At 38.0% G+C, this 6,271-nt stretch overlaps 1 pseudogene; it reads left to right on the forward strand.

Annotated features, from left to right (window-relative positions):
• Positions 1-1,115: 1,115 nt before the first annotated feature.
• On the forward strand, positions 1,116-1,695 carry LOC112869440 (WASH complex subunit 3 pseudogene; annotated as a pseudogene).
• Positions 1,696-6,271: the final 4,576 nt, after the last annotated feature.

A 6,271-nucleotide genomic window follows, 5' to 3' on the forward strand; every position in this document is an offset into this window, starting at 1 on the left:
TAGCTCCACATGGGAGCCAAGCATTTAAGAACAATGAAAACAGAAAAGTGTGTTTCTTGGTCCTAAGGCAAAAGAAGCATGACCTGTTTGAGGAATTTAAGGAAAGACAAAATGACGGATGCCATAGATAGAATGGAGAGTAACTGCTGATGATGCTAAAAATTTAACTGAGTATTTTCCCAAGTATTCTCCTATTTGGAGCAGGTGTATCTTTTATTTAGCATTCTCAATTAGAATAGATTAGGAATCAATCAACTAACCATGATGTTGTGGAGATTTCCAGTTAGTTTTTTGTTACTAAACAACTGAGTGCGTATATCCAGGTCTTTAAACCTGGGTTGCCTACAGGAGGGTGGGTGGGGCATGAAAAGTTTCTCTGAGACTGTTCAGTGATTCGTATGGAGCAAGAGAATGGTCTGGACAAATGTAGGGTTTCTGGGAATAGAAAGAAGGGAGTAGATGATGGATGTTTGGAAATAGAAACTGCAGGGCTTAGAGACTGATTGGATTGTACCACTTGGTCTCACTTAGGGAATGTTGAGTGCTAGAGATTTCACTTACAAAATGTTTTCCTTGTCTTCACTGAGAGATTAATTTGTTTTTCTCTCCTCCTAGGAAATTATGAGAGTTTATTTTTTTTATCTTTTTTATTATTAAATATAATTTATTGACAAATTGGTTTCCATACAACACCCAGTGCTCATCCCAACAGGTACCCTCCTCAATGCCCATCACCCACTTTCCCCTTTCCCCCAGCCCCCATCAACCCTTAGTTTGTTCTCAGTATTTAAGAGTCTCTTATGGTTTGCCTCCCTCCATCTCTGTAACTTTTTTCCCCCTGCTCCTCCCCACCCTGGTCTTCTGTTAAGTTTCTCAGGATCCACATATGAGTGAAAACATATGGTATCTGTCTTTCTCTGCCTGACTTATTACACTTAGCATAATACCCTCCGGTTCCATCCATGTTGCTACTAATGGCCAGATTTCATTCTTTATCATTGCCAAGTAGTATTCCATTGTATATTATGTAACATATAATTTAAGAGTGCAGGCTTGGGCAACCCCACTGGTGAGGGGTTTATGGGTGAGCTCTGGGTCTCCCACCCATTAAGGAGATGGACGAAGGTGGGCTTCCTCTTATGAGGTCAGGCATAGAACCAACAGAAGTACCAGCTGTTCACCAGAAAATAACGGTGGCATTTCTAAACCAATTTGTGGTGAGCACAGTACAGTTCCTCAACCACTTTTCTACAGTTTGTAAGGAGAAACTGGCATATCTTTCTCGTCATATATAACAAATTGAAACAGCTCTCAGTATTTTAGATGCAAAGTTGTCATCTATCCAAGGCCTAGATGTCACACTTGAAGTATCTCCTATAAGTGACACTGATGTCACAAGTAAATCAATTGTATTCTGAAACCACTTCAGAGCAATCACAGCAAAACAGTTGATAAGACTCTGGACCATAGGAAAGTGAAGTAACATCAGAAAATATCGTAATTATAGCCAAGGACCCAAGATGTGCCATATATCTCAAAGTGGCTTAAATGGATGTTCCAGTGATGGCAATAAGATTTTAAAAATTATATTGGAAGGACCTACATCTTCTTGAGAGGTCAGAGGCTCCAGGGCCTTGTGGCAAAGGTGAAAGAAATACAAGAGAAAGTTCAGATAAATTTTCCTTTAGTGATTAACTTAATTTTGGTAACAATTAGATATGTATGTGTAGGTATTCATTTACATTCTATAAGAAAGAGAGCCTGAACTGGAACTCTTACTCAGAGAAACATCAAATGGCTATATATCCATCACCAAGTTTCTTCTGCGTTAGAAGCACAAAGCATTTATAACCTGGAGAAAAAACAAACAAATAAACAAACAAAAAACCTGCAGGCTTTAAGAAAGCCAGATCCTAATAATGAATTTGTCACTCACAAATGACCTTGATGAGGTTATTTCTCCTAAGTCTCCATTTCATTACCAGTGAAAGGATGATAACTCCTCCATGGATTGTTATGATTATTAACCGAGACGATATATATAAATTATGTAGCTTCATGCTGGCCACTAAGTAAATGCAGAAGGCACAGAAACTATTACTGTCATTAAGAATTTGCATAGCTTCCTTAACATAAAGTCATACATTTCCAGGAAGCATGAAAGCCATCTTATTTATTGAAACAAAGCATGACGTCAGAACATTGTTATGCCTATAAGAGGCTTAAATTTGTGTGGAGTCAAACTAAAATTTTTATTTTTTTACTTTTTTTATTTTGAGAGAGAGAGAGAGAGAAGGAGCAAATGGTAGAGGGACATAGAGAGGGAGAGAGAGAATCCTAAGCAGGCTCTGTGCAGCATGGAACCTGATGTAGGAGTCCGTCTCACGAACTGAACTGTGAGAGCATGACCTGCGCCAAAATCCGACTTGAGTTGGAAGTTTAACTGACTGAGCCACCCAAGCGTCCCATGTGGCATGAAACTAAATATAAATGACACCAGTGATCCTGAGCAGAGTTATGGAGGAAGTTTCAATTTACTCAACACTGTTGTCCATTCTCTTCTTAGTTCACTATTCTTTCTGACTTCAGGGAGCTTTCCATCAAAGAATAGTAATTTCATTTATGTCCATTTCCTGTACGTGGCCCATCAAGAATGTGTAATATAGATCTGTCTTCAGAATATTCATGCCAAGTGATTAATAGCTACAATGTTCATTTGCAATTTATTGGGGGATATAATTTAAATAAATATGTTTTAAGGCCAGTACTCGCTTTATATTGGTTATTTTGGGGAATGATGTTTTTTTAATGTCTCAAATTTGAGATGGAGATAAAAATCTCTTTTCTATTACTAAGGATCTCTTATAGTAGGTGCCTCATTTTATTATTTATTTACTTACTTACTTATTTATATTTATTCAATTTATTATTTTTTAAATGTTTTATTATTTATTTTTGAGAGAGAGTGCGATCGCATGAACATGGAAGGAGCAGAGAGAGAGAGGGAGACACAGAAACTGAAGCAGGCTCCAGGCTCTGAGCTGTCAGCACAGAGACCGATGTGGGCTCAAACTCATGGACCATGAGATCCTGAGCTGAGCTGAAATCGGATGCTTAATCGAGTGAGCCACCCAGGTGCCCCAGGTGCCTCCTGATTTTAAACTCATAGATATGAGTGTTGGAAAGGATTACAAAAGGTCCAGTCACTTGCTTTCAGAAAGATAGGATAGATTTTTCCTCATTCTTCATTTTAAATAACTTGAGTCTCAACAATATTAACTTTTTTAATGTTTATTTTTGACAGAGAGAGAGAGAGAGAGAGAGAGAGAGAGAGAGAGAGAGACAGAGCATGAGTGGGGGAGGGGCAGAGAGAGAGGGAGATACAGAATCCGAACCAGGCTCCAGGCTCTGAGCTGTCAACACAGAGCCGGATGCGGGGCTCTAACTCACAGACCCCGAGATCATGACCCAAGCTGAAGTCGAAGTCGGATGCTCAACTGACTGAGCCACCCAGGTGCCCCGAGTCTCAACAATATTAAGTAATCTGCCCATAGTCAAGTATTAAAAGTCTGGGTGGCTTGTATTGTATCTTCTGTCTTCTACTTATAGTACCACCTAGAGCTCCATGCCTGATACTGAGGAGGAACAACCCCAAAGTGGGCCCCACTCTGTAGCATTAGGAAAATGTGTCAGTAACACCCATAGCCAATCTAATAATGAAAGTTATTAAGCAGAGGGACTTGCCCATCGAAGTGGATCTCTTTGAATAAAAAGCCTGACATGGATTTCTCACAGGTGCCAATGCAGTCTCAAAAGCCATTTGGCTTTTTTTTTTTTTTCTTTAATGTCTGATTGTAAAACTTTGAAATATAAAGCTTCAGCATGAAAACCCTGACATAGCCTTAACTACTGTAAAACTAGCAGGCAAAGCTATAATAATTTCAGCTTTATAATATAATTTAAAATTGAATTACTCTCATTTCATGGCAAAGTCAATATTGCTAATGGATTAAAAACATGGATGATAAAAGTGTTGTTGAATTCATTTTTGGGGAATCACATGAAAAAAAAAGATTTTTCTTGTAGTCTATGGCAATTGAAACTTGGCATTAATCTGAATAGAAACTTCATGCACTTCAGTAAGTAAATGCTTGAAGGTCAAAATAAATGAGGCTAAAAGTGGGTCTTATTAAGCAGTTGTGAATTTTTTTCTGGCATATCCCCATTGGGAGATGAGGTCCCAACTATAAAAGGCCTAATCTGTGAAGGAGGCAGTCATGGCAAGAGGCTGTTTATACATGAAGTAGAATTTCTGTCATTTCTGTAAGCGTATTCTAGGAATCAGTCAGTTGGACAATGGGTTGAGAATCCTAGGGAAGAGATGCGTCTACACTACTTTCCAGCTTTGTAAATTTGGGTAAGTCTCTCTGGGTCTACTATATCTACCAAATAAGGGGATGGTCTGTAAGAATGTGATTGTTTTATATCTCTGTGATTCTACAATATCCCATATCATGTTCACCTAATTTTAACATCTTCTGAATTTACTATCACTATCATTACTATCATGAATTTATTAACACCTGCAGATGTTAATAGTTTATTGAGGCCTGCTGTAATACTGGGTATACCTTTTTGACCCTAAAGCAAAAGTTCTTCATTTTTTCCTATCAAAAAGTATAAACACCTTAAAGATCTAAACTGAATTTGGAGGCGCCTGGGTGGCTCAGTTGGTTAAATGTCTCACTTTGGCTCAGGTCATGATCTCATGGTTCATGAGTTTAAGCCCCACATTGGGTTCTGTGCTGACAGCTGGGAGCCTGAAGCCTGCTTTATTTCTGTGTCTTCCTCACTCTCTGCCCCTCCCCCACCCATGCACAATCTCTCTCGCTCTCTCTCTCTCTCTCAAATGAACATTAAAAAATATTAAATTTAAATAAAAAAATAAAACAATTTCTAATTAGAGATTGCTTATATCTGCCATTAACTACAGACTAGCATTGAATGTTTTCTTTAGGCAACCAGTTTTGGTTATATTATACCACACTCTATCTTTTGTTTGTTTGCTTTTAATTTTTAAAAATTTTTTTATTAGAGAGAGAGGAAGCACTCAAATGGGGGAGGGGGCAGAGACAGAGAGAGATTCTTAAGCAGATAAGATCTAGAATCATGACCTGAGCCAAAATCAAGAGTCAGCCATTCAACTGACTGAGCCGCCAGGTGCTCCACAGTCTGTCTTTTGAAAAAAAATCATTCACGCCTTCTATTGGACACACCTAATTTTTAATAATTTCACGTTGATCAAAAAAATAAGTCTCAGGCTGTCAATCAGTCATCCATAGTATCTATAGTGAGTGGTAAAAGCCTTGTGTTAGGATTAAGAATCTTAAATTCAATTCCTAGTTCTGTCTTCTGTGACATTCCTCTGTGTAATTGTTTTCAACCTCTCAAAACTTGTATAAAATATCACCTGTCAGAATGTGATAATTTTTCCAAAAATGTATAACTTGAGTATGATCATGATCAAACAATCCTACTCACATACACACACACACCTGGTAATGCACATACACTAGCCTGTATTCTTTTTTTTTTTAATTTTTTTAACGTTTATTTATTTTTGAGACAGAGAGAGACAGAGCATGAACGGGGGAGGGTCAGAGAGAGAGGGAGACACAGAATCTGAAACAGACTCCAGGCTGAGCGGTCAGCACAGAGCCCGACGCGGTGCTCGAACTCACGGACCACGAGATAATGACCTGAGCCGAAGTCGGATGCTTAACCGACTGAGCCACCCAGGCGCCCCACTAGCCTGCATTCTTAAAAAATGGTAGTCTTAAAAAATGATGATCTATTAGAGACAGAAAAAAAAAAAAAGCTGACAACTGTTCCAAATTAAAAAGAGACTATAAAAATGTGAAAACTAAATGAAACGCCTGGTTCTTGGCTGATTCCTGGATAGAAAAAATCCTATTAAAGACAGAACTGGAATAATTTGTGAAGGTTGAAATGGACTATATATTAGATAATAGTATGATAGTAATGCTAAACTTTCTATATTGAATGCTTGTGGTGTGTTCCTGTAGGAATCTGTCCTGTTTTTAGTAGATACTTGCTCAAGTATTTAGGTTGAAGGGGTGCAATGACTGCAGTTTACTCTCAACAGATCAGCAAAATAATAATAAAAGAACAAAAAGAATATGCCAAAATATTAACAATTGGTGAAACTAGGTGAATTTTTTTCAGAAGATCATTATACCGTTTTCAAAAA

This window comes from Puma concolor, chromosome A3 (genome assembly GCF_028749965.1).
Source record: "Puma concolor isolate L17-30 chromosome A3, mPumCon1.1.hap2, whole genome shotgun sequence".
NCBI lineage: Eukaryota > Metazoa > Chordata > Mammalia > Carnivora > Felidae > Puma > Puma concolor.